Raw genomic sequence first — 27,835 nt, 5'->3', positions numbered from 1 at the left:
TCAGTGAAGCAGTTTGTTAGGCACAACCTGCCAGTAACTGGTCATGAGTGCAACTGAGTGGGAGCAAAAAATTATTTCTCACTGTTATCTATGAGTGCACAACAGTGCCTGTAGATGCAGGCAAAATTTCTTGTCCTCTGTTGTGTGCATTTCCAGAGACAATATGTAACCACCTTGCATAATTAGACCAGCTCTACAATTTTATGCTTATAAAGGCACACCTACTATAAAACTGCAGGCAAATCAGTCTCGGGTTGTTGTTTTTACTATGTACCTTTAAAACTGAATTTTGGGGAGTAAATTTGCTGCGCTGGGAAAATAACCTGGAAAAAAACCTCAGAAGGATAGAAGCAGTGGCTAAGAAGTTATGGTGAACGGGGGAGATGCTTCAGGCTTGTATTCTGCTTAATTGGCACCAAAGGTCACAGAAACTAAGTGTAAAAATGTATTGATAGGAGTGGATATGTGACAAAGAGGCAAATGGATTTGAATGTTCAGCATTTTCCAAGCAAGCAGCACTAGCAGAACTAGTGGTGAATATACAACCAACAATAACCAAGTGATAACATTATATCAACATCCCTGCCCCCAAAGTACTGTGATTGGAGAGCCCTGGTAAAACCCTTCCTTCTCACTGGAAGCTAGATCTGTCAGTCAGTCCCACAAGAGCTTTTTCTCTCCCTCATCTCTCCACGTTGGTGTTTATCTTATATGACAAGTTTGGGGGAGAAATATTCTGCACATTTTTCATTTTAAACAATCTGAATTTCTGAAGTGCTGCGAGCCACTTTGGAGCTTCCATTTCAGTTCAGGGGTATTGTGAAGAGATACCACTTAAACTCAGACAAGCCCTGAATCTGCCAGAAGAGGCCTTGCTTTAGTTCTTGAGGCATGATTTATTCTTTCAAAACCTTTGCACACCCTGTAGTACACTCACATCCCAAGACTTTGAACAGAGCCTGGTGTACATAAAACTATGCAAAAAGGACTCTGTTTACAGCAGGCATAGGCAAACTTGGCCCTCCAGATGTTTTGGGACTACAACTCCCATCATCCCTAGCTAACAGGACCCATGGTCAGAGATGATGGGAATTGTAGTCTCAAAACATCTGGAGGGCCGAGTTTGCCTATGCCTGGTTTACAGCTTGCTTTCTGCAAGGATCCTGGCCATATGGAAGTGCATTTACATATGAAGGGATCTGTTCAGACCTTCCCATGAATGCACAGAAGGTTGGATCATGAATAGCATATTTGATACCACCCTCGTATATTTTTGCAACCTATCTCATATTGAAGGTATGGGCAGGCATATCTCCTTCAAATTTATGTAATCTAGCTGTATCCACCTTTTTCTTTTTCAGTCACAAACCATCAATGTTTGTCAATCTTCTGAGTAGACAGTCTATCTGATGAACGTAGCAGTTTCATAAATTGATTTTATCACGTTAAACCTATGGTAAATCTGAGCTACCATCCTTCTCAAACTGTGGACAGAAAAAAGAATCACCAAAGCCAGTTTCTTTCTGTAGGGATTAATTTAAAAGACAACTGCACTGATAATTAAAAATTCCAAAACTTTCAGTAATTTCCAATATATTTCAAATCCTTTTTTCTTCTTTTTTAAAAAGTAAATACATTGAATGGTATTAGAAAATAATCCTCAAGCATATATTATGTTTAATGGAAGCTATGGAAGTCAGTATGTCAGAAGAGTTCAGGACAGTATTTTCAATCTCTCAATATTGTTTTATTAAATCTCAAATGAATTTCATATCTTTTATTACTTGTACCAGCCATCACTATATTTCATTTTCTGCAAGGAGGTTACATATTGTCTCTGGAAATGCACACAACGGAGGACAAGAAATGATCCATTCCCAGGCAAGATCAGATATTTCTATTCTTCAGAAAGCTATTAAAAACTACTACCCAGATGATATTTGTCCTTGTCTTTCATTTTCAAGATGACAATATGATAGGACAGGGTGGTACGCTATTTGGATCAAAACACAGTGCTCCCAAATCTTTTTTTCTGACCAATAGGGAACCAGAATAAGTGGCTGAGTAAAAATGACCATATTTTGGACTCCCCACTTAATAGCAGGGGTGAAATGTTTGTTGGGAAGACTGTAGTCCATCAGTGGATCATTTCAGATACTTATCTAGACTGAAGATATATTAGCAAGTCCTCATGGAAGTGCATACACGTGAACAAATTCTATCCTTGTAAGGCTACCAGGGACATTCTACAGAAAAAAAGATGGTGGCCCACATAGTTATATGGGAGCAGGCATCTTTCTTCCCATATGAAGGGTCTGCATATTATCAGATCCATGCATGAGGGGCAAAATTGGAAGGTTTGCTCCAAAATATAGAGAAAACTGGATTCCTCCCCAACCCTACATGCAACATCACTTCCATGAAAGTGATAGTTTAAAAGATGAACATTTGGACAATGAAATGTGGCAGGTTATGCAGGTTTTGTTTGCTTTGATTAAACACATATTCAGTCTCGAAAGGAAAGGAAAAATATTTTTTAGCAGGTTAAAGTATTTTGATTCATATGTAGATGGGGAGAGAAAAAATCCCTCACTGAATACAGATGTTTGATAGTCAGATCCTCCCGTCCCAACTTTCTGTGAGCACTGATCCTGGTTATGATGTTCCCAGCTTTCTGGTATAGGTAAAGGTAAAGGTACCCCTGCCCGTACGGGCCAGTCTTGCCAGACTCTAGGGTTGTGCGCCCATCTCACTCAAGAGGCCGGGGGCCAGCGCTGTCCGGAGACACTTCCGGGTCACGTGGCCAGCGTGACATCGCTGCTCTAGCGAGCCAGAGCCACACACGGAAACGCCGTTTACCTTTCCACTTGTAAGCGTTCCCTATTTATCTACTTGCACCCGGGGGTGCTTTCGAACTGCTAGGTTGGCAGGCGCTGGGACCGAACGACAGGAGCGCACCCCGCCGCGGGGATTCGAACTGCCGACCTTTCGATCGGCAAGCCCTAGGCACTGAGGCTTTTACCCACAGCGCCACCCGCGTCCCTTCTTTCTGGTATAGCAACCTTTTAAAGGAGGTGGGATCCATCTGCATCACATACATGTTTGTTCATTTGAAAAACAACAAAACAAAACCTCATCCTCCATTATGTTTCAATCAGGTGTGCTTGCCCCCACCCAATCATTTCAGCTTGTTTTGTGGCCCTCACATTTTAGATTCTGATTGGGCTGCATTTCTTGTCAGGTTGACGAAAGGATGTCATCCATCACCAGCTTCTATTTTCTGCTTTATAAATTTTGATGCCTCAAAATGAATTTTGCCAAGACGCGTCTTTTTGCCTGCTCTAACAACTGCGATTATTACCATGTTTCAGGAAACAAAACTGCACATTCTTTCCTCTCAAATGCTGAGCACAACAACTTCAAACTGCTGATTGGGATAACCTCAGGTAACTATTGGTAATCTAATTTCAAACATCCTTTTTCTAATAGAATGAAGGCTAAACTGAATGTGACCCAATACATTGCTGGGAGACCAGGAATATATAAGAAATCTCGACATTTCTGCCTAACCCTTTCAAAGTCTCCACCTGGGACTCTCAGTTTCTGTGAATAAAATAAAATACTCCTTTTAATTTAATAACGTATTTTTATTTTTATATACACCTCCTATTCTTTGTGTTCCATAATGACTTGAAGCAACAAAGGAAGAAGCACAATTATGGCAATGATTTTACTACATTACACAAAAACTAAATAGCCCTACCCCTATTTCTTAATGTCAGAAATATATGGCCACAACAGTCTACAATGCCACAGGCAGTCATAAGAGTCTAAGCACTGCAAAATACATATTTTTGAAAAGAAAAGAAACTCCCCCCAACCTCTGTTAAATTTATAGTACATAATAGACGTCAAGTCCCAATAGTTATTGCCTGGATTCATATGCATATTTTTCTATTGCCTAGAAAATGTCTAGAAATACGTACATATTAGATATCTGTGTACCACTCATTGCTCAGTTCTTCTTCTGTGTAGTTTATGCCATTGCTATGGATATTACTTATACAAGTGCTACTGTTTTTTACATTTGCTTTATTTTATTGTACCAAGAGAAAATATGAAAGTGTTTTTGGGCTTTGTGTTTTTGCTTTATTACTACAATTTAACAGCAGTGTTGTAGAACACATTGTTTTTAAACACATATACACGAAGGAGCATATCCTACAAAACCAATTGTCACATACAACAAACTTGTCTACACCTGAACAGACGTATTTCCTTAGGTGTTTCTCTGTACTCCTTTCCAGATGTTCATTTGACCACACAAATCTATTGCAGAACAGGAAGCTGCCTTATATCAAGTTAGACTTTCGGTCCATCTAATTCAGTATTGCCTACACTGATTGGCAGCAGCTCTCCAGAGTTTCAGGCAGGGATCATTCACAGCCCTACTTGGAGAGGACTAGGACTGAACCTGGGGCCTTCTGCATGCAAAGCAGATGCTCTACCACTGAGTGATGGTGACTCCCCAATTATTCCTTCCCCCCACCATTCTAGGAGGTTTGTGCACTCTTTCTGATGCTCAAACAGGACCACCTTTCTTCATTTGGCCTGCTGATAGAGTAATGGATAGGAACAGTCAGGAGGATGGTGGTGTTTTAAATACTCAGGGAGCTGCCACTGCTCACCACACTGCTTGCTCCCTTCCTCGTTCTGTTGGCTTCATCTTCTCCTGTGGCTGCCATGTCAGATTTCATCACAACTGCACAGCTTGAATGGACAGAATTGCCTGAAGTGCTGCTGAGGACAGGGGTGGGACAGGTCTTTTAATGAGGGGAGATGGAAGTGTGACCCAAGTGGAGGACACTTGCACCCACCTAGAGGCAAGTTCAAGACAAAGGGGAACTCCCTCAGGGACCTGCAGATCCACAGAAATATGGAGTTAGCTCTACAGATGATTCCCAGGAGTATAAAGAACAAGCAACTGAAATTGTATAAAATAGATTTGGACAAGAAACATGCAACAGCACCACTATTACTTTTACCATCCTCATAATCCTGCTGTTTAGCTGCAAATAACTCTTGTCAGTAAATGTCTGTTAGATGAACCAAACTTAGTTTGCATATTTTCTGGAACATAAGGCAGCCACCTAGTGCTGCTTCAACCAGATGTTGTTATGATGCCTATATAGCATCCTCAACAAATGGCTTATCTACATAAGAAATGAAAATAGATTTGGTTCCAATCCAGCAATTGTGCTTCCATAGAACAGATTTTCCTGCATAGCAGAGGGTGGGAATAGATGACTCTCAGAGTCCCCTCCAACTCTACAATTCTATAATTCTGCGATTTAGTAGGGATGTGCATTGGATCTGTTTGTACCCCAAATAAAAAGGCAAAATTAGGGTGATTTGGGACAGACTCAAATTCCTGAACGGTATCTTGCTGTTAGCAAGGTATTTGAGGAAAGGTCAGGAATGCCAACATCTTCTGAGTAGCTCTGTTGCCTCTGTTTTTCCAAGTAATTTAAATGCAGAAACACTTCCCATCTTTTCCAAGAAATGAAACCAAGCTGATGGGGGAACTTGGGATAGAAAAGGGGAAAAGGCGGCGGGGGGGGGGGAGAGCTGATTGAGAAGTGGGAGGTTATGACAGTCTAATCAAAGTGAATTGTCCCCCAGCCAATGCAATCCAATCACAGTGATTTAGGGGAGAGATGATGAAATAAATAAATAGAATTGCTCTCCTCATGGGTTGTCACTTTTCTCTACGTTTTGGCCATGAGGGCAAGGCATATTTCCACCAATTGTTTGGTTTCCTAAGAGGAGATTAAAGATCTATGAATAATACTTCATTCTACCTGTCTTCATTCCAGATGAAAACTTCTGGATGGATCTGCCTGGAACTCAGCAGGGTTGGTCAACTCTGCCTGCAAACTTCATCCACTTACACAAAAAGGAAACAGATACAGTACTTTTTTCTTTTTTTAAGATTCTCCATTATAGTCAATGAGGGCAAAACACAGCTTCAGACTTCACAGAAATCTTTCTGTTTATGTTAATAATTCAGAATATAAGCAATCCCCACAACCAAGAACTTATACATTGACCACTAATAATGAAACATATGTTGTAGATATTTTCCCACATTTATTATGTTATTTTTGTAATATACAAATGACATGAGAAAACTTAGTATACTTATTTGTATAACATTATTCTTGTTTATAAAACCCAATAAAAACAATAACCAATCCCCCCATCTCCTATAAATGGCTGTGGCTAATACAATAAAAAAGAAATATGTGCAGAGCTTCAGAAACTATGGTCTATCGGAAATCCAACTGATGCCCCTGGAAAATAAGGGATATCCATGTCTGTTGTATTTCTGTTTTTATAGACTTGTTAGAATTATATCCAAAGTCAGGAATGTATTACTGATGTCTCTGCCCCCCCCCCTTTTTGTATCTGTTAAACTATTTCAAACCTGTTTTCTTATATGATTTTGTTCTATGTTTGATTTTGCATTTTAATAAATAGAAATCAAAACTAAAAATGTATAAAATGTTATCTGGTAATTGTTTGCATGGCTGTGAAAACAACTGATCTCTCTCTATTCAAGGTTTGTAGAACTCTGTATTTGACAACATTCAGTGAATTCTTTGTCATGATCTTCTGTTTGCCTCTTTGCTAATTCTTCTCAGTGGAGGTGGAAAGAGGTTCCCTTTGCAGCTTTGGATGGTCTAAGTTAGGCACTAGCTTGCTGCTGATAAATCAAAGATTATTCAGTTTCTAAGAAAGTCCAATTTACCAACTGTCTGTTGCTCATAGCATCAAAGATCTTGGGATCTTACAATCACAAGCAAGTTAAAGAAACAAGATTGGATGACTTGAGTAATGAAGTAGAAAAATTACTTTTTTTTGAAAAAAAAATTCCCATTTATCTTCTATATCAATGTTAACACTCCAAGCCAGAGATATACAGGGTCATTTATCCACTGTAAAATGATCTGTTTTCACTGCTTTGTTTCTGACTTGACTGTACTAGTATATAAATTGTATTCTTGGAGGAAGTGGGGTAATCAAGATGCAAGCATTTGCCTAATGCCTTTTTAAAAGGAATATTTAGCTTCTAAATTCTATTTGGCATCTTTTTAATCACATCTTTGTTTATGTTTTACGCTGTTGTATCCAGAACAATTCCACACACCCCTGTAAAATTCAAGTTAGAAAGGGGGAGAAAGAAGGAAATGGTGAACTAGAGATGGGCGAGATGAAACTGCAGTGTTGCTTGCTTCAATTAAGAGGTTCACAAAGACACAGATAAATTTTTATCACCTCCTTTTGTCCTTGAGTCTCCACTGAAGAGAATTATTATTTCAGCAGTTGGAAAGCCACATAATCAGGACGTTTGCATGATGCAGATGAACAGAGGATTAGACATTAGCGTCTCGAGGAAAATGAACTCAAGGAAAAGATCAGCATACAATGCATCGATTCCCAGGGCAGTCAGCAGAAAATGAACATATATTGACCAATGAGTGGAATAATAGCTTTGTTGACAAGCTCATAGGAGACATTCAATCTCTACACCAAGTGGGCAGAGCAGTGGAGTTGGAAAGAAAATGAATCATCTGCTCTCTTCCATTCACCATGGCCACTGTCCTTTGAATATGGGATAGAGAATAGCACTGGTTCTCGCTAGTTCCTCTGGCCATTATTCCCAACCCCAACCCATCAGACTAAGAATCACCAACTGATAAAATAGTCCCAACAGGATGCCTCGGTATCTAATTGCAGTGCTTTGAGTACTCCTTTCTGTTTGCCCGAACTCAGTTGTGCTTACAAATTCCCATTAATTAAAAACAGTAATTGAAATACCACCTCCTGGGAAATAAGGCACAATCCTGTAGGGCTTCTAGATGCATTTAAGTCAGGAGGGGATGTTGGCTAGGGAAGAGGGAATCAGTAGTTTATGGACTGTGTCACTGTTGGTTTAGATCTGAGATATTTTGCCAAACTGCAGATCCTTACTTTCCCTAGTTTATTGGGGTTAATGCCCCCCCCCCCCATTTCCCACTGCTTTGGGTTAATTTCTCCAATTCCTTCTCCCTGCATGGGGTGGAATCTATACTTAGCAAGTCCTTATCTTCTGCAAGGTGAAGAAAACAAAAGCCCTACTAGGAATGGGAGAGGAATTTGATTCAGTTTGCATTTAAAGGTGAACCTAATTTGCACAATATGAGAACCAAAACACAGCCACCCATTGCTCTGTACTTTGCAATATAGTTATGTAGTCCAATTATGTGTACACATATATGTAAAACTGCATATATTTGGGAAAGCTGCTTTGCCAAAATTGCATACGAAATTGCATACAAACTTGTGTATATTAGGAGAAATTAGCAGTAAAATGCTGGTGAATTTTCATGAGAACAACTCATTCTCTCTTTCTCTTTGTGCTATTTTCTGATGAAAAAACAAAGAAAAAAACTATTGGAAAAAATAAATAAATAGCAGTTAAATGCAAACACCACAATGGACGTCCATGACAGAGACCATTTTTCTCAGCTGAGAAAGAATGTCAGAACAAAAATGTCTTCCATTGTTTCTGGAAAGTACAGATAGTGGGTGCCTGTTGTATCTTGACAGGTATGCTGTTCCACAGAGAAGGAGAAGCCCCACTGAAAGGCCTGGTCCAAGTTACTGATATCTACAGTGGTTGCAAGAGATGCTTTCTTGCAGACTGTACTGACCTACTGCATTTCCCCCTGTAACCACCTCTTGCACTGTTACTTTGCAAGTTGGCAGCAAACATTAAATTGGGAATACCAGTACTGTCATTGACAATCTACATTTCCTCTGTGTGGTGTAGGGGTATATCACACAGAAAGAATAAAGCCTAAACATATTGGTTGTGTATGTGTGTGTGCTAAAAAGGAGAGCTTTTACAAAATAACAGAACTAAAGGAACAACTTTCATTTTGAGCCTCACAGCTCCTTCTTAAAAAAGAAAAATAATAGTAAAAATTGTAATGAAAGGGATTCAGTTTAGAATATTTGGTGCAGAAATATAATGAAGAAATATGACTGGAGATTCCTACTCCAAACACATTAAAATGTAAATATTCTTAAAAGATTCTCAAAATAGATGCAAAGATGGAATCTTGCCATATGCCATTACTCCAGCTAGTACTTTTATTTACTTGAGTAACTCCCACAGCAAGTCATTCTTCATCACCCTTAGCATTACTAATGGGAGCTGTTAGAGATGGAAATAACGATGAACATGCACATTGTGTGGGCGCTGTTAAACTTCATGCATTTTTTTCCTTGTCACTGGTTACATGACAAACTGCTAAAATGGAACGTAGAAAGATATTATGTGGTCTGTGTATCCATGCCATGTAGAATGGGGAAGATGTGATGCTCACAAATACTTTTGTGAGTAGTGAAAACCGCCATGTCTCTCACTGAGCTCAGAACAAATGGGAAAATGAGAGATCAAAAATCAATGTTCACCTTAGGAACTGCTGACTTGCTTCAAAGGGACAAGATTACATGAGCTAAGCACTCCTTTTGGCAGCCTTTGACAGCTAGTGACCCTCCTTTAGCCACAGCCAGTAATGGTCAAGGATTAAGAGAGCTTTGGTGCAACACTATCTGATTGGGCCCAGGTTCAACCCTATTCTATGGGTTCACATTGTGGTTTGCAGCCTTCATGTCCCTGCTGGTAGTCAGGTATTCAGTCTACATGGCCCATTTTCTGGATTATTTCCTATTTGGGGGGATCCAGTGGGTCTACATGATGCCATTTACCTACAAAGGCATTTGGTCTTAGAGCTCCTGATCTGTTGGACCACTTTGTTGGAGAAAGAACTGAATTTCATTGAAATGCAAACCTGAAGCACAGTGCAATTTCAAGAGCATTCCTATCCTAATCAAGCTTTTAAAATGTGGATTGGCATTGTTACCTTATTTCCTGAACGTAGACTTTGTTGATGTTGGGGCATGTGAAAAGTGTCCATCCTAATTCCAGCAAAACACACATGAGGCAAACAAACTCATATCTAAGATCTCAGATAAATGCTACATTTTTGTGATTGACTCCCAAAGCACAGCTTGTAATCATTTCCGAGTATTTCTGCCTTGCTTTTTAGTATAGAGTTAGCTTCATTCCTTCCTTAAAATGTGGGTTCCGTTTTTAGATGCTTCTAGAATAAAGAAATAACAATCTTTCACGCAGTTAGCTTCTGGGGAAAACCAAGCGCAGGAATAAAGCACACACCAATGGATTATGCTCTCATATATCTGTTCTCCCTGCCGGCCTTCTTCATGTAGTACGTGTGCTTACTTTGTTGATTAAATATATAAACTCAGTTGCTGTGATGATGTTTCAGCAAACAGGTGTGCACTAGACTATTAAATCAACTCACTCTCTCTCCCCCTCAAAAAAGATTTGGAATGAGATTCTTAGAAGGCATTATCCTAGGCTGACTCTCGAGAGAGCCAGTTCAGTCAGTTGCTGAATCTCAACACTGTGTGTCAGTAGGGGAGGGGAAAAGAGAAGGGTGAAGAGCAATTTCTCCAGGTCAAGGGAGGCAAGAGGAAAAATATGAGATGGTGAAATAGAATGACAGGATGACAGACTTTGCATTCTGCTGCAGAAAAAGTGAGATGTTAGCGCCAAAAAGCCCACTGTGTCATGACTGGTTATATGATTACATTTCTGTAGTTAGTGCCAATGTAGCAATTCCAAACACTTTGAGCTTCTTCCAAATCTGTACTGTGCAGGGTAAATTGCTGATATCTACGCATTTTATGACTGGGGTTGGGGGAATCTACACAATTACCTTTGCTGGTTGAAGTATTAACTGAAATGTCTTTCCACTACTCAGCCTTGCATACCATCATCTTTCCAGTAAACTGATATAGAACAAAGTTGCTTTAAGGGAAATCTTAACATCTTTAAACATAATGAGGCACCCAAAACAAAATTAAACAGGCTTAAACCCAACAAAATGAATGGATTCAAGTAACCTTACATTTGTGTTGGATTGAGGGCAACACATTGTGCAGAATGAGATAGCAGACAGAGGCTGAGTTCCAACTGTACCTGTCTGCTAGCAGAACAGACTTCTGCTTGTGCAACATGACTTACTCTTCCTGTAAGTCATGACTTACTCTTCCTGCAGCCTCTTGTACATTCACCAAATCTGCTTTGAACACTTGGGAGACCTTCTGGGGCAGGTCTGGTGTGGGGTAACAGTCTGTAGGAGAGGAAGGAGCTATGGAGAATAGCCTGCACAATATTGGCTATCATCTGAAAATTGTAGAGTTCTGGACTGAAATTTGAAATGGTGGGTGATGGATTAAATTCTGACATGCTAGACTACTCTCTTATGTACTAGTTTTATTTACAGTAATACACTTATTACTATATGCAGGGAAGCGCTTGTTTTTTGCTGTAAAATTTTACCCCTACCCCCACACTTTAGTTTGAAGTAGTAGAGTCCAACAACCAACTAGTACAAGTAACAGGCAAACTATTCCTGGCTAGATTCAGAATTGGTCCAGAATATATATGTGTACTCACTGGAAATTAAGAAGGGGATATTTCCCATTTCAAGTATAATGTGCAGAATAGCTTCCAATCCCATTGAAGCAATAGAAGAGGTCACAGTTGTTACCATCTTGCTCAGAGGCAGTTGTATCTGACATACATCTGAACCTGATTCTTATTCTTTTATTTCTAAATATGAGTGATTGGGGAATTAATCTGGCATCAGAAGAAGTACTTTACTCCACAGCCCCTGGATTTATTCCTTGCAAAGGACTGATTGTTATGCGTCTGGTAAAGCTGACTCAGAAAGTAGTACATTAACCTAAATTAACAACAGCTTGCTGGCAGTACATTAGCTAAATGAGCAGGAGTTCACACGCAAAGCTTAGGACCCCTGGGTTTGGATTTTCTTATATATTATTTATTTATTTCATAAAATTTGTACACTGCTTGATGGTAAAAACAACAACAACCACCTCAACCACCTCAAAGCGATTTATAAAACACAAAATAGTAAAATAAAGAAAAAATTACAAAAAAATTAAAGCATACAAAAGTTAAAATACCGAAACAGGTTAGCATTACCTCAACTTTCTAAACATCTGGATAGGCTAGTCTAAACAGGAATGTTTTTAGTAGGCACCGAAAACAGTACAGTGAAGATGCCTGCTTGAGCTCAAGGGAAGGAAGTTCCGAAGTATTGGTGCTGCCTAGATAGCAGAGTGTCGTCATAAAGTTTCTGGGAAGGGAATAGTTATTTTCTTAAGTTTTGGCCCTTCACTACGTAAAACATGTTTATTAATAGAAAGACAAAAGAAGCATCCAATTAGGAACAGTTCACTCCAAGATGAGAGTTTGAAGGCAGTTCCAAAAGAGATGATGAAATGAAATCAGGATGCAGACCATGAGATGGGAGAAAAGAAAGAAGAGGATAAACATGGGGAAGAGCGAGAAAGGGAGGATTTGTTAATTTTTCTGTCATGAATCTGAAGCTGGACTTTCCATCTTTAGGAGATGAGGCAAGGAATTGAGAGCAGGAGAGAGAATGGCCTTCAGCCCCCAATGCCCCTACTAACTCAGAAGGATTTAGGCAAGGGGAGCCCATTGTGCTATCTCTCTGGCCCACCTCCTGCTCAGAAGCCCCGATGGAAACACACTCTCCTCTGCTCTGCCAGAGCTGACAATTGCTAATGCCAGCTGGGTTCCACAAAATGAAGAGACTCCTGTCACAGAAGGCAGATAGAACTGCTGCTGCCACTTGAGGCTCAGTATGAGGTTGACTTGCTGCTAAAGTGGCATGTGAGCTCTGCTCTCATGGAAACGGCAACCTGAGCCCTGCACTGAGCTGTCCAGGGTGCTACTGAATCCTGAAACCCTTTTAAAGAAAACGGTGCAAAAGGTATAAAGATAGAGGTAATTTACATTAGACACAATTCAGAAAAATTAAAAACTTTGAGGTCTCAAAACAGAGGAAGGAACTCAATATGTGTATATGTACGTAAAGATCATTATGATGGCATGGTTTTCTTTGTAGGCGTGGAGTTTTGTTTGTTTTGCTTTGGGGTTTTTTGGATTTTATGTTTGTAGTTTTGTTGTAATTTTGCATTAAAAAAAAATTAAAATAAAAAATGAATCCTGAAACCCTTGCCTAGCCTTAACTTATACCCTGTTCACCCTCTGCTCACCTTTTTTGGTTTTTCCAAACCCCAACACTTACTTTGGGTTAGAACTCCTATGTTTCTACTAATTTAGTTAACAGGATTTATATGTGATTAATTATAAAAACCTCCTAGAGTGCATAAAATATAAAACATACATTAAATTACCAGTAAAATCTTACATTTCAAAAAATAAAAAATAGCTTAAATATTTTCATCATGAAAGATACATTATAAAATTACATATTAAACATATGTTAAATTTGCGTGTTTTGATAGGTTTGCCTAAACAGATTTTTATTTATATATAGTAAAAACAATACAGCGAAGGTACCTGCATAAATATCAATGGCCAGGCTGGTCCAAAGTGTAGGTGCTGCCATACTGAATGATGCTCAAGGAACTGTCCTTGCAAAATAAACATTACATGGCACTTACAAAAATACTGTTCAAGTTGTTAATTAAAATAGAAAGGGGAAATTGAAAAAGAGCAGGGTCAATCCTCAATAGGACAGATTAAAATAAAATTGAAAATGCTGGAAGGTCAAGTGTTCCCAGGCAATAACATAGCCTTTGAGAAGCACATAGTAATCGGATGCAAAGACAGATGCCCAGCCTGGGGTTACAACAGGCTTCCTTGTCTGGCTTCCTTTGGGCAGGAATATGGAGTAATAGGACACAAAACCATGCACTCAACTCCAAGAAGAACTGGGGCAAATAAACTGTCAAGAGTGCGCTCACAAGCAAACTAAATTTAGGAAACCAAAGTCAGAAAACAAATGCCAGGCGTCTCGACTGCAAAATATGTTCCACACGAAACAAATAAGGGCAGAGGTGCCAGAATTTCTGACAAGGGGGTTGTATAGACATTTGATGGGTGAGCCAATACCAGATCAGACAGTCAAAAAGAATCACATGTCTCTTAGTATTGTCAAATAAACAGGTGTCAGGTTATTGCTCTGATCGCATTTGGGAGATGCAAGGGAGACTGGCTTGACTCATCTTCTAGAAGCTCTATTGCTCTCAGGCATTCAGGTGCTAGGACACTCATTTCCATTTCTATGCTGCTAAGTCCTTGTCAGCTATAAAGAAAGAAAATGAAGTTTGGGGGATATGCATGCATTGTTATCACATAAAATTTCCTGAGCTGTCCCTGACAAGAAGAACAAGGGGACAAGGGAGAACCATGTGGAGCTGCTTGCTCCAACAAAGCTTTTCCCTTTCCTTGAGAAGGCCTTGAAGGAGCAGTCCTCTCACTTGAAGCCTAGTACCTGACTTCTTGTCACACAATTTCCTCCTAGTATGGAGGGAGTTGTTTTCTTGGGTGTGCATAATCTGTTGGTTGAGACTCTAGAGGTCCCAATGCATGATTCCCTTGCTCAAGCACCTCCCCACTACTATCCCCATCCAATGGCTTCTGGCTTCAGCTCAGTCATGATGGTTGGAAATAGGTTGGGCAACTTCTTTAAGTGTTAATGGTTTGGCAGTTCTGGCCATGCCTTATCCATCTGCGTCAGAGCATCGGCTGCTACTCAGGGTGGGGTGGGGATCAACACATACACACATACACACCAGAGACACACAAAAGTGAAATGATATCACCTTTCAATACAAGTGTCTAATTAATTAAGATTCAACTTGCCCCCGTGATAAATGTGAAATGATTTAATTATAATCAAAATGATCTAAATTGAATAGCTTGTGTTTCAAAGAGTCACTCGTGTAGTGCTAAGAAGCTCATTAAATTCAATTTGCAGGAATGTATTGCTGTCATGTTTCTTTCCTGAACCACAGTATTATATTAACATTCTTTGATTATTTCCCAGTAGGGTAGCATTTATACGGCACACTATGTAAAAGAAAAGCTCAGAAGAGAGGTTGAAAGATCCATTTACCTTTCCCCATATCTTTCGACACTTATTCTGAAAGAGAAATATTCATGCAAGAAAGTGTTGTGACATGTCCTTTGTGTCAAGGAAAAAAGGAGGAGTGATAATGTGCTGTAGCTGCTGTTGCAAAGTTCATGTTTGCATACCAGTCATTTCACATTTGTGTGGTCCTATTTTGTTTATTTAGCTGAGCTGTGGTCTAAACCACTGAGCCTCTTGGGCTTGCCAATCAGAAGGTTGGAGGTTCGAATCCCCGCGACAGGGTGAGCTCCCGTTGCTCGGTCCCATCTCCTGCCAACCTAGCAGTTCAAAAGCATGCCAGTGCAAGTAGTTTACCTTCCCACCCCGCTGCGGTGCGAAGGTAAACAAATTTTTCGTGCGCTCTGGCACTTGTCACGGTCTTCCGTGCACCAGAAGCGGTTTAGTCATGCTGGCTACATGACCTGGAAAGTTGTCTGTGGATAAACGCCAGCTTCCTTGGCCTGAAAGCGAGATGAGCGCTTCAACCCCATAGTCGCCTTTGACTGGACTTAACTGTGCAGGGGTCCTTTACCTTTACATTTACCTATTTGGTTGAATTTATAGAGATGCAGTAGTAAGAAAATTACGGTGTAAAGATTCCATACCCAGAGATGCAAGCATTGTAACCTGAGTAAAATTTCAACTGATTATTTGGCAGGCTAAATTTTTATAGGTGCAATGTCATGCCCCCCCCCCCAGGAGGATCTGGCCAATGATGATCTGGAGCCCCCAGAAATTCAGGATGAGCCCAGAACAGGTGAGAAAGAACCAGGACCCTCAGGGCAGACTGGCAGAGGTCAATCCCCACAGAAAGGGAGTTTGGCATCTGAAGCAGAGGTAGAACAACCTCCAAGACCCTAGGAGCAATAGCATCTCAAGAGGCAGAGACCCTCACTATCAGGGGGAGTGCTCTGGTGCAGAAGATGCCTCCATGTGAGTAAAGGGCTGCTCAGGAGTAGGGTCTTCCTCATGACGAGAACTTTCTGCAGAAACTTCTAGGAGGCTACAGCTCACCTCAGGGTAAGATTCTGGTTCAAAAGCTTCAATGTGAGGCTGTAAGAGTTGCTAGAACTGTGTCTTACTACCAGCATGGTTTCATGTACCTGGTGTCTGGGTCTGGGTCTTGGACAGCTCCTCAGCTTGCCTATTGCCTGAGCCCCCGTTTGAACCTCTATTTATCTTGACCTCAGACTGTCCCTTAACTTCCCTCCTATCTGAGCCACCCTCTTGGAACCTTTGAAGGGGGTAGTGGTAAAATGGGATGGAATCTTTAACATTTTTCAGAACGCTTGAAAAGAACATTCTCAGAAAATGTTTTCAGAGAATTATCTTCTGATACATTTAAGGTCAGTTAAAATGGTATTAAACTATATTGCTAGTTCATGCTGGTGAACACTGAGCTAAGAAGATAGAGGGGGAGGACAGAGGCCAAACCCAATGCTTCCTTCAACAATATTAAACAATAATTGCAACTGGATCCACAGCTGTGTCACTTTATTCATGGACAGAGAAGTTAATGGCCGCAACTTGCTCTAGGAAAGTAGCACATGATAAATCAAGAACTAGAGAATATTCTGGTACACATCTGAAGTACGAGCCTCATACTTCATTGCAATAAACCCGAAAAACATGAATTTCCTTGAAGGAAATCATGCTAGGATTTGTGTCCTAGTCTTCAAAATCCTTCACTAGTCTGCCCTATTCAATTCAATTTGTTCTGCGGTGGCAGACAGCATTGAGAAGTAGTCTGTCAGGCAGGCAAAAAAGATAATTAAAAACCTAGTAAGCAGCTCAACATGAAAGATGGCTCCCCAGGAAAAAATGACCACCGAATCAGTAAAACTACATAAGTAATGACAAAATATGATAGTGTGAATGATGGGGGGAAACCTGCAAGGGAAAATAAATAAATAAAGGCTTGCCTCATTTATTTATTTATTGCCACTCTCGTTCTTCAGGCATTCATTTGAAGCTCACGTAAAAACAATTTCTCACAACCCTCTGCTGCCTCACACACAGGTGCAGGTGTGATGGAGGAAGTATGGAGCAGGCCACAGGAGCATGAATAGAAAAGTGTTAAATTGCTTCTTTATCCTTGGATGTATGGCTTCAATTTTTCAGTACGAATTTCGGAAAGAGCATGTTCCTTTTCAATGCAGCTGAACAAAAATTGGGTCTATCTCTAGCTTTCTTTCTTTCTTTCTTTCTTTCTTTCACCTCCTGGGGTTTGCTGGTTGTTGTGGATTTCTGGCCCTAAGGAATGTGTCACTAATGATAGCAGGCAGGCCAATAGAAAACGAGCAGAGAGGTGAGGAACTAAGGACACCAACAAGACTATGGCGAATAAGGTACAGATACAGTAGGAGTAAATTGTGCAGAGTGTATTCTGCAGCCAACCTAATGGATCACCTCCACAACATGTCACAGGATGGCAAGAAACTATGCCCTCAGAAAAATGCTGGAAGGTCTGGGACCAAGGAAGGCTTAGATAAAATTGCTACCATCTATGATTTAAGTCACAATACATCACAGACTTGCTGTCTACTACAAAGGCATAGTTGGATGAGACATCCAAGCAATTGGACATTTTGAATCAAGATAGAGGACTGCACCTCTCAAAACTGCAGTGATTTTAATCAATGATTTCAAAACTGCACTGAGTTTTAGGTTTGCAGAATTGCCAAGCAGTGCCAGGTATGAGGCTGATAATTTTATTTAAAAAAAAAAAAAATCAAAGCCAAAGAAAAATGTGGACAATGGAAAACACCTTGTGTTTTAAACAAGTATTACAAGTTGCCAATGTCTGTAGCCTGAGCCAAGGAAGGCCTCTCCTCCTTCTGGAGGGGAGGTGTTGTGAGCAGGAGACGATTCCCGCGTCACGCAGGGGGCGTTCTGCCCCCTGCCCCATTCACATGGCTGGTGCTCCACGCCCCCGGTTGAGCACCCAACCGGGGGGCTTGTGGGGGCATGGTTTGCTGCTCAAATGCAGCCGCGCCAGCCATTCTGCCCATTGCGCTCACCTTTTCGCATCGAGTCATTTGGCGGTTAGGCATTGGAATGTGTTGTTGGTATGTGGAAGGGCAAGGTGTGGCCATCGTCTACCCCTTCAATTTTGGGTATTCCGTTAAAGGAATCCGGCGGTCGTGGATCCTGTCCAATGCCTGTGTGGCGGGGGCCATGGCATGACCCTCGGTGACATCAGGGGAGAGCTTATAGTTGTATTAGCATCAACAGGCTCCCCCGACTGGTGGTTAACCCCTCTTCAGACTCACCCCTCTCCGAGTGGGTGGAGTCAAATCTTCTGTGGTCCAGTGCCTAAGCCAATACCTTCTCACAATGGCCTTTTCTTGCCCATTAACCTTATACACTGTGTCCACATGGCTTTATTCCACCAAGCGGGGATCGGGCCCTCGAATCACAACCATAGATTTCAGTAACAATTCTACTTTCATATACCAAGAGCTGAGCATTTACAATATCTGCATAATATGCTAGATCAGTTAATACTGTTTTGCTGGCTCACAGTTCATAGAGAACTTTGCACAGGTCACCTTACACAGCGTTTTCAAGGTGATTTAAAAATAAGATATGTAGGTTAATAAGTAATTTATTTTCTAAAGGTAACATTAGGCAGAAGATCCATAGATGATGATAGATAGATGATAGATGATAGATAGATAGATGATAGATAGATAGATGATAGATAGATAGATGATAGATAGATAGATAGATAGATAGATAGATAGATGATAGATAGAGAATAGATAGATATAAAATGTGAAAAGATTTTATATTGTTGTCATGGGGACAAAGACAAGGTATTTTAGATATAAGTCCTGCTGAATATTTAAAGGATCACAAGAGGTTAGAAGTCCCTGCTTTATGGGGTCTCTGGAGAGACATAAATATTTTATTCAACAGCATACAAATGAATATATAACAGACAATTCACTCATTGTTTTATAGCAGGAAATCAGGGGAAAGTGTGCCATTTGGTGAATTGTAAAAGACTCATATTGACGAAGTTATCTTCTTGACTTGACCCTAACTTGCTTTAAAGGTAAAGGTACCCCTGCTCGTACGGGCCAGTCGTGTCCAACTCTAGGGTTGTGCGCCCATCTCACTTAAGAGGCCGGGGGCCAGCGCTGTCCGGAGACACTTCCGGGTCACGTGGCCAGCGTGACGAAGTTGTTGGGATACTGCCAGGGAGACAAAGGCCATCATGCCCCCAAGCTGTCTCCGTTGTGATCCATCGATCTCCCGTAGATAACGCAGTATCAGTCAATTAGCGACACGAAGCCCCAGAAATAGCTTGCCACATTCCAGAGCTCGTGCACGCTCTATCAGCAGAGTTCGTACAGCGAAAGATGCACTCAGGAGAGCATATTTACAAGTTTATTCAGCGTTGGTCAGAACAAAGAAAAAAACATGACTGCTGCTTCAGTGTCTCAGACACAGAGAGAAAACGAAAGCAATAGACAAAATATAAACTTCCTGTGAGCAGGAAATACGCAGACTCTGTGACTCACAAAGCCTGCTCCCTTTTAAGGTGGAACGGAAATATCCTAACAGAAGCTGCTCTGGCAAGCCGGCACCAGCGCAGCACACGGAAACGCTGTTTACCTTCCCGCTATAAAGTGGTACATATTTATCTACTTGCACTTAGGGGTGCTTTCGAACTGCTAGGTGGGCAGGAGCTGGGACCGAAAGACGGGAGCTCACACCGCCGCGGGGATTCGAACCGCCGACCATGCGATCGGCAAGCCCTAGGCGCTGAGGTTTTACCCACAGCGCCACCCGCATCCCCTTGCTTTACAATGTAATAAAACAAGAGTTAGTAAATGCAGTGTTGCCATTATCACCACAAAAGTGCTAACGAGACCAGATTTCACACATTGGAACATGTATTTCATGTGTATGCACACATCTTATGAATTCTAGTATGAACATATGCATTTAAGACTAGCCTCTTGACTATCAAGGAAATGAGAAACTGCTGTATCCCCTTTGCCCAGCCACTGGGAAAACACCAACTTCAGTCTTTATAAATACATTCAATAAATAAAACAAATAATTCTAAAATAACACCAGAGCTCAGAACACACGTTGATTTCATCACCCTCTCTGTACATCTCTGTGTGTCTTAGAAGATAAGGGGAAAGAAAACCTGGGCGGATTCCAATGGATATCATTTCCCTGCTCTGCTGAATGCTGGAGTCAGCATATTAGAAAAAAAGGCACTGCTGTAGTATCAAACGGGTCATGCTTGGATGTGAGACTGAACTAAACTACTCACTAGGAACCGTACCATAAAATCTTTCCAGTATCATTACAACTTATCTTACTGTCCTGTTTCCAGGTTTAAGGACTTCTCTCCCTCACCTCCTCTCTTTGAAAGAGAAGACAGAAAAAATGAGTAATATAACTAATTTTGGAAACACCACATCTAAGGTCTGCTGTAAGTCAGTTTCCTTTTACTCCATTTTCCACATTTGTTTCCCCTAACTACAACCAGTTAATGTTACAATGGTAATCTGATAATACACACACATAAAGATTTGAATTTTTTGCATGGGTCTTATTACAACAAATATTATGTTTTGCATTTCAGGGACCAATTTAAGGTGCTCACATCATTAAGGGTCATCCAGCAATAGAGCCTTCAAACATGCAACTCTTGTTACAGGCTGTTATACTCTTCAAGAAAGCACTAGGGGCAAAGCTACTTGCTGCTTCCCTGCTTCTGTGTTGATGAATGCTCTTGACAACATTAACACCCCGATATGGCTACAATTGGGCTTGCATATAAGCAAATGTGTCAATAATTGTACTGTTGCATGAATACTTACTTGATATTATTGATACTCTCCTCTTACAAAACTTGTGACATTGTGAAATAAAGTAATTCTCAATTTTTGTGAAACACTAGCCAGCTTCAGTGTTTGATTTTACTGCTCCCCATTCCACTCCCCTCCAAAATTCCCACTGATGACCTTGAACCCTGATTCAACCATCCTGAAGTGCTAGCAGAAGCCAGCTTTTGCCCACTCCCTTGGCTCCCTCAAATTTTGGGGGGTACTTGGAGAATGTGCATATATTTCATATCTCATTTAGCTGTCTAAAGTTAGACCCTGAATCTTATTTTGAACACTAGTAAATGGGAATAAGAACAAAATAAAAATGTGGCTTCCTATGAAACTGCAATCTGCATTTTTAGTGTTCTCGGCTTTATTTTATACGTGTTTTTCCTAATAGTAAAACAGAGATAATGGCAAACAATACCAATGCCAGCAGGTTATTGATTTTATTTTCTCTGCTCTCAGGTTAAACCTTTTCACCCATTTTTATACCATTCCACTCCTTTGCCACACACACACACACACAAATATTAGTAGAATAGTCAAAAAACATATCTGATCCTGTGTCAAACCTACAGTATTTCAGCGACTTTAAGCTTTGGCAAAACGAGTTGTCTCTTTCCTACAAAAATAAAACAAAATCCCATTGGTTGCTATCAAAATTGCCTTTCATTGTTAATGATGCTCTTAGCACAAAAGGATCCTCGTAAGAAAGAAAAGAATGGAATCAATGTGGGTCATAAGAAGCAAGGGTACTGGCAAAGAAAATGAAGTCGCTTTAATGGGCTATACTTAACTAAAATAAACTGTTTCCTTTTATTGAACTAAAAGGCCCACATTGCATTTTGAAAGATCCTTTCTATTATGAAGCACATCACACCATTAAATATTGTTAGATGTTTGCCAACGCTTACGCACACAAGCCTTTATGTAACCATCTCTTAAAATCAATCAGGCACCTTGCAAACATGTGGTTTCTGCTGAAAGCAGATTAAAATGACCATCAGCACAAAATATAAGTGAGCAGAGAATTGAATTCTCTGTGCTTGTAAAGGGGAGGGGAAATCCTCACCTGAAAGCAAATACCAAAAAGTGAACACTGGAAATCCACGGTGCTTAAGAGCTGATGCAAACTATCTGAAATGAAAGGACTTGCCCTCAAACATTTTTTCCCCTTTTTGGCAAAGGAATGCAAAACAAATCCACACACAGTCAAAACAATTTGCTCCGAAAGAACTTTGAGTAATTGAGTGAAAGAGCCACAGACTAAAGTAGTACAAGATTTGAAGACTAGATTAGAAGCCCTGCCAAACCTAAAATGCAATTGGTTTCAGCTTCCAGAACAAATGCAAACACAAATCTTCTCTGTATCCTCTTATAGTGTCTTTTAAAAGACGGTTGCTACCTGTCACAGTTAATACTTTCAGATAACTGTTCTATATGCAGTCTGTTACCAATGATGAACCATTTTCAAATAGGGTAATTATCACGGACCAGTAAACTAAGGTGCTGATCTCTTTATTACGTTTGGATGTCATTATGGATACAAATCTCTCTAGTCTGATTTATCAGACAAACAGGAAGGCAATAATGATTTTCGTTTTCCAGATTCCCCACCAAACTCAGTTCCAATGCAATTATAATAATAATAAAAAATTGTCCTGACATTTAATTTGTGAGGTAAATAAACAGAAACCATTAATTCCCAGTCGTATAAATGGTTTCTTTGCACATTTTGTAGAACTAAAAATTGTGGTCACAGTAGATAGATTAATTGTTCCACCAGTTCTTTTGATTTTTGCAAGAAATTGCCTTGCTGACTTGTTATCTAACCCCTCTTGATGAACAGCTGTAGTTCAAGTGAAAGGGAACCTGGGACTTTGGTTGAAATTAATTGGAATGCTTGTTAAACACAAGGCTTATTGGATTTATAGTGCAATCCTATGTGTGCTTGATTGGAAGTATCTCCAGCTGTGTTTGACGGGGCATACTTGTGTTTTGCAGATTGAAAACTTAGTCTGAAATGTTAAAACTGTAGAGCAATGGGATAAAGATTTAATAAATACTTTTAATAAATAAAGAAATTCACCAAAAACCACTGTCAATAGGATCTAAACCAAGTCTATAGCCTGTATACTTGTAAAAGGTCTTGCTTGCGAACAGGAGTGTGTGAATCTGAATTCTATGGTTTGTCTTTGTAGATTGTAGCATGTGAAGGTTGACATAACTTAAATATGACATGATATTCTCCATCATGAACATTGGTACAAACCTGATACCAGCCTCATCTCAAAAATGTGTCCTGAAGGCATTCAGTGAAGTTATCCTGAGCTCCTCACACCTTGTAAAAGTCAACTCACGCAAAGGGTTGTGCGCTCATGTCACTTAAGAGGCCAAGAGCCAGCGCTGCCCGAAGACACTTCTGGGTCACGTGGCCAGCGTGATGAAGCTGCTCTGGCGAGCCAGCACCAGTGCAGCACACGGAAACGCTGTTTACCTTCCCGCTATAAAGCGGTACCTATTTATCTACTTGCACTTAGGGGTGCTTTCGAACTGCTAGGTGGGCAGGAACTGGGACCGAACGACGGGAGCTCACCCCGCCACGGGGATTCGAACCGCTGACCATATGATCGGCAAGTCCTAGGCACTGAGGTTTTACCCACAGCGCCACCCGCGTCCCTTATCCCTCAGATAAGGATGCATTAATTCTATTCGAGTGACAGGGGTGGTGCTGTGGTCTAAACCACGGAGCCTAGGCCTTGCCAGTCAGAAGGTCAGCGGTTCAAATACCGGCAATGGGGTGAGCTCCCGTTGCTCGGTCCCTGCTCCTGCCAACCTAGCAGTTCGAAAGCACACAGTGCAAGTAGATAAGTAGGTACTGCTCCAAAAGGAAGGTACACGGCATTTCCGTGTGCTGCTCTGGTTCACCAGAAGTGGCTTAGTCATGCTGGCCACATGACCCAGAAGCTGTCTGCAGACAAATTCCGGCTCCCTCAGCCAGTAAAGCGAGATGAGCGCTGCCACCTCAGAGTCGTCCGCAACTGGACCTAACTGTCAGGGGTCCCTTTACCTTTTTATAAAGATAACTAAGCCTGAGGGCATTCTTCACCCATGCTGGTTAAGTGGCCATATGCAATAGAAATAGGCTTGCACTATTAATAGCCCTCAGAAGAGGGAAACATGACAGATGAAACCCTTGCCACTCATATCACACTATGGCTTGAGAGTGCACCTGCATCTTCTTCACTGCGATGGAAGATACATGTGTCTGGTCCTTCTGTTGCACTCGATAACCTGCCCTGAAGGGTCTCCAACCAAAGCAGTTACATTTATTACACCTATTCCACCAACTGATATCTGTATTCACAAATACATACAGCATCCTCTTATTTTAGGCCCGCTTGTTTGGCATAGTTCTTTGGAGCCTCAGGGATCAATCAGTGACACTGAAAATCTAATTCTGAAATCACTGAAGTGACTTTCCATAATGAGTTCTCACTTCCACACTCCTGAAAGGCATGGCTAATAAAGTCACAGATCAAAGTCGTGGTCAGTTCAGTTCAGCAAGGGAGGGAAACGGCAGATCTTCAATACTGTAATTAAGAGAGCCATCACTTAAAGGTTTGCACAGGAATCCACAAATGTCATTTATAATTTAAAGCAAAGGATCCATTAGCACAGCCCACCTTTTACTGCATGACTGATTCACAGCACTCAATATTAAGCTGACTGTGGCCAGGACTGAAAGAACTGCACAACGAGTTTGGAACAAGGGAGCTTTGAGCTTCTGTTTCTCAAACAGCAGTCACACACACCACAACGTGCACATAACAAATCAAATAAGAATATGCTAGTGAAGGGCCTGGTCCCTTTACAAGCTTGGCTAGCTTGCAAATCTCTCAAAAAATAAGAGGCAAATGTGACCTCTTTCTACATTCTCTCTAGCCACAGTCAAATTCCCAACACCCCAGGGAGGAGAGCCAGCTTTTCACAGCTCAGGAGTGCCCTCCACAGAGGCCTGAAAGAAAATTCTCTGTGGCTAGAGTTCAGTGTGCTTGAAAAACACCCTGCTGCCTATACCTGGAAGACACTAAAATGCCTGGTGGGGAGGAGACAGACAGACAGACAGACAGACAGCACTGAAGATCCTTGGCTTTTCAATCATTGCGATTGCAAATGATACAACTCCTGCCTGAATTCTCTGTTGACACCACTCCATTAGATTGCGTAGGACAGAAGCACATGGCTCTCCTTAATACCTCTGGAGGAGGTGAAACACCCCCTTCAGGCAAGAGAATTCTCTAAGTGGGTGGGGGCAGTGTTCCTGCCCTACTAGAATTTTATTGGGATGGCAGAATTCTTACTCCCGTGAAGTAGGGATGTTAGAAGACAGCGATTTCCATCTCATCCTGGGTTTGTCAAAATCAGTGCTGTTCCCATTCCATTACAGTTCAACTTCTGTTACATAAAACCTCCATTATTCACCTCACTATCCAATATTGGGGGGGGGGGGCATACAGAATTTAAATGCATTTCAATGGAAGCGAAACTTTTTTCTTTTTTCTTTAAGCAGGAAATAACCACTTGCATTTGCTTGCCTGAATTGTGTTCCCGACTTCAGATGAACATGAGAATTGTAGCAATTTCTGCTCCTGCTTCTGTTGGAATTGTCCAACATCCCTACTCTAGAGTGCAGTGAGTAGCATATAACATCCTTGCACTCCCAGATTTTGAGTGCTTTGAAGTGACCATGATCTCAGCTGAAAAGAATAACTCCACACAGCTCAGGGGAAGAACTTCCCCTAGGGAGCCTTAGCAGTCTGCCATATCTTTGCATTCTGTGATCATCGGCCCATTACTTGAGGTTCAAAATGATGCTTGTCCAAGTAGCAAGTTCTCTCTGTGGAGCAGTCATCTCCAATTGAGGATTGTGGGGTCTTGCAACTGCCCATGATCACTGGCTGCGAATGAAAGCACTGGAGGTGGTGGCTAGATGGGTGCTGTGGATAGTGGATAGAGTTTGGAGCAGGTCTGAAACAAACTGTTTCTTCATGTTTGTGAAAGTAGCTTGCCTGTTTCTGAGTGAACCTAGGGAAGGGCAGTCTGCTTTAATCCACAGAAAATGCACCTGTAACTAAACTGAATGACTGAATCTTCTGGTGAAAGGGTGGGAGCCTCAAATATTAAACACTTGGATATGTCTAAAATACTGTAGCTCTGTAGTTCTCAGTGACTGAATACTTTCTAAAGCGCTTAGAGGTCTTCTGTTGAGTAAGCAGTGTGTGTGTGCGCGCGCATGTTAATTAACTGAATATATATTGTTTTCCTCAAAATGCATGCTCCCAATTTTGCTCCAACCACTTTTCTTCTCTCTCATCAACATCTTAATAGGCTTGGTTCATAAGTACTTCCAGTTGGCTTATGTTTTTGGCAGAGCTGCTTTCATCCCCATTTCACTGCACCACAATTACATTTTGCAATGTCCCCTTGTTTAAACAACACAGAGGAGCAATTATTCCTTGTCCTGTAATCCTCTCTCAGGAAGTCTAGAGGGCTAATTCCTTGGTGACTGTTTAGAAAACTGGTCAAAGCTTTCCTTCCTTTCCTTTTAATTTTTTTCCCCTCCAGAATTTTGGAACATAACAGTGCTTTGCCAATACACATTACAGAATCAGGGAGACTGATTCATATAAGAGCATACTCCTCCATAAATAAATAAATAAAATGCCTGCACATAGAAAACTTAGATATCCACCAAAAGGTTTCGCTGGAGCCCTTCTCCCTGACATACTAGTTTTCTCTGTGTTGCAAAGATGTGATGGTGTAGCGTATTTTCACAACACAACTCGATTAGCATAATGTTACAGCAGTGTAACAATGGGTGGGGTTGGGAGCATGTGGGGGAGACATAATCTTAAATACAATTACGGTACATAGTTGTTCATAAAATGGTCCACTCAATCATTATTGTCCAGTGTTACACCACCACTTCTTTTGAAGTCTGCTGGTTGATTATTTGGCAGATTTGGCCAAGGTTAAAGGCGTACATCAGGGTGACCCCCTCACCATATTTGGGGTGCTATGGCCATCAGTCCCTGTCTGGGTGTCCGGACAGAAGCACCTTCCCCCTGGATGGGTTACCCTGATTCCTTGGACTGAGGGGAGGTCTCCCACCTCACTTTTACCTAGACTAAGGATCCAACCCAGTGCCTTATCCACCATCAAGTTGTGGCAATTGCTATGAGGTAGCCAAGTGTTTCCCAAACTTGGGTCTGGTCCACTTCTTAAACCATGCCCCCAAGCTCGTCCATGACTGGATGAAGCTGGAAGATCGCTCCGCTGTCACAGCTGCACTGGACCACAACTGCCTCTCCCCGCTAGGTGGCAGGTAATAAGCCATTTTATGGCTCATTTTAACTGCTTTCATCTCGAGTGTATCTTTTTGTAATCTTATCTTATAAAGCCTACGGTGTTCAGCAGTGTAGAAATTGTTGAAATAAATCAATATAAATACACATTTCCATCAAAATACACCTAGCATACACCTAACTTAGTTGCAAGCCTAATAGTGATTTGTTCACCACTAATAATCACAGTTCTGTTCTCACAGAAAATGAATAGGGTACAGGGATTCCTCTTGGCAACATAATTTTCAACATATTAGAAATTCATTGATTTCTGTCTGCAAAAATCAGCTTTACATAGTTTCCCCAACTTACACAGAACTATGTAAATCAATGCATTATTTCTCTTGATATAGTGCTTTTACCTGCAACTAAAACACTGCAGTACCAATGAAATGTGATTTATCCCAAGGTGTAACATGGCAGTATTCAGGTCTAAAGA

At 41.0% G+C, this 27,835-nt stretch overlaps 1 protein-coding gene across 1 annotated transcript in view; it reads right to left on the bottom strand.

The window, feature by feature from the left end:
- LRRC4C (leucine rich repeat containing 4C) overlaps positions 1–27,835 on the bottom strand; it is a 593,294-nt gene that overhangs the window by 289,339 nt on the left and 276,120 nt on the right. The gene's annotated exons all lie outside the window — the stretch shown is intronic.

This window comes from Podarcis muralis, chromosome 1 (genome assembly GCF_964188315.1).
Source record: "Podarcis muralis chromosome 1, rPodMur119.hap1.1, whole genome shotgun sequence".
Classification (NCBI taxonomy): domain Eukaryota; kingdom Metazoa; phylum Chordata; class Lepidosauria; order Squamata; family Lacertidae; genus Podarcis; species Podarcis muralis.
Note: the sequence above shows the minus strand (reverse complement) of the source record. Positions and strands in the feature narration are given on the sequence as shown.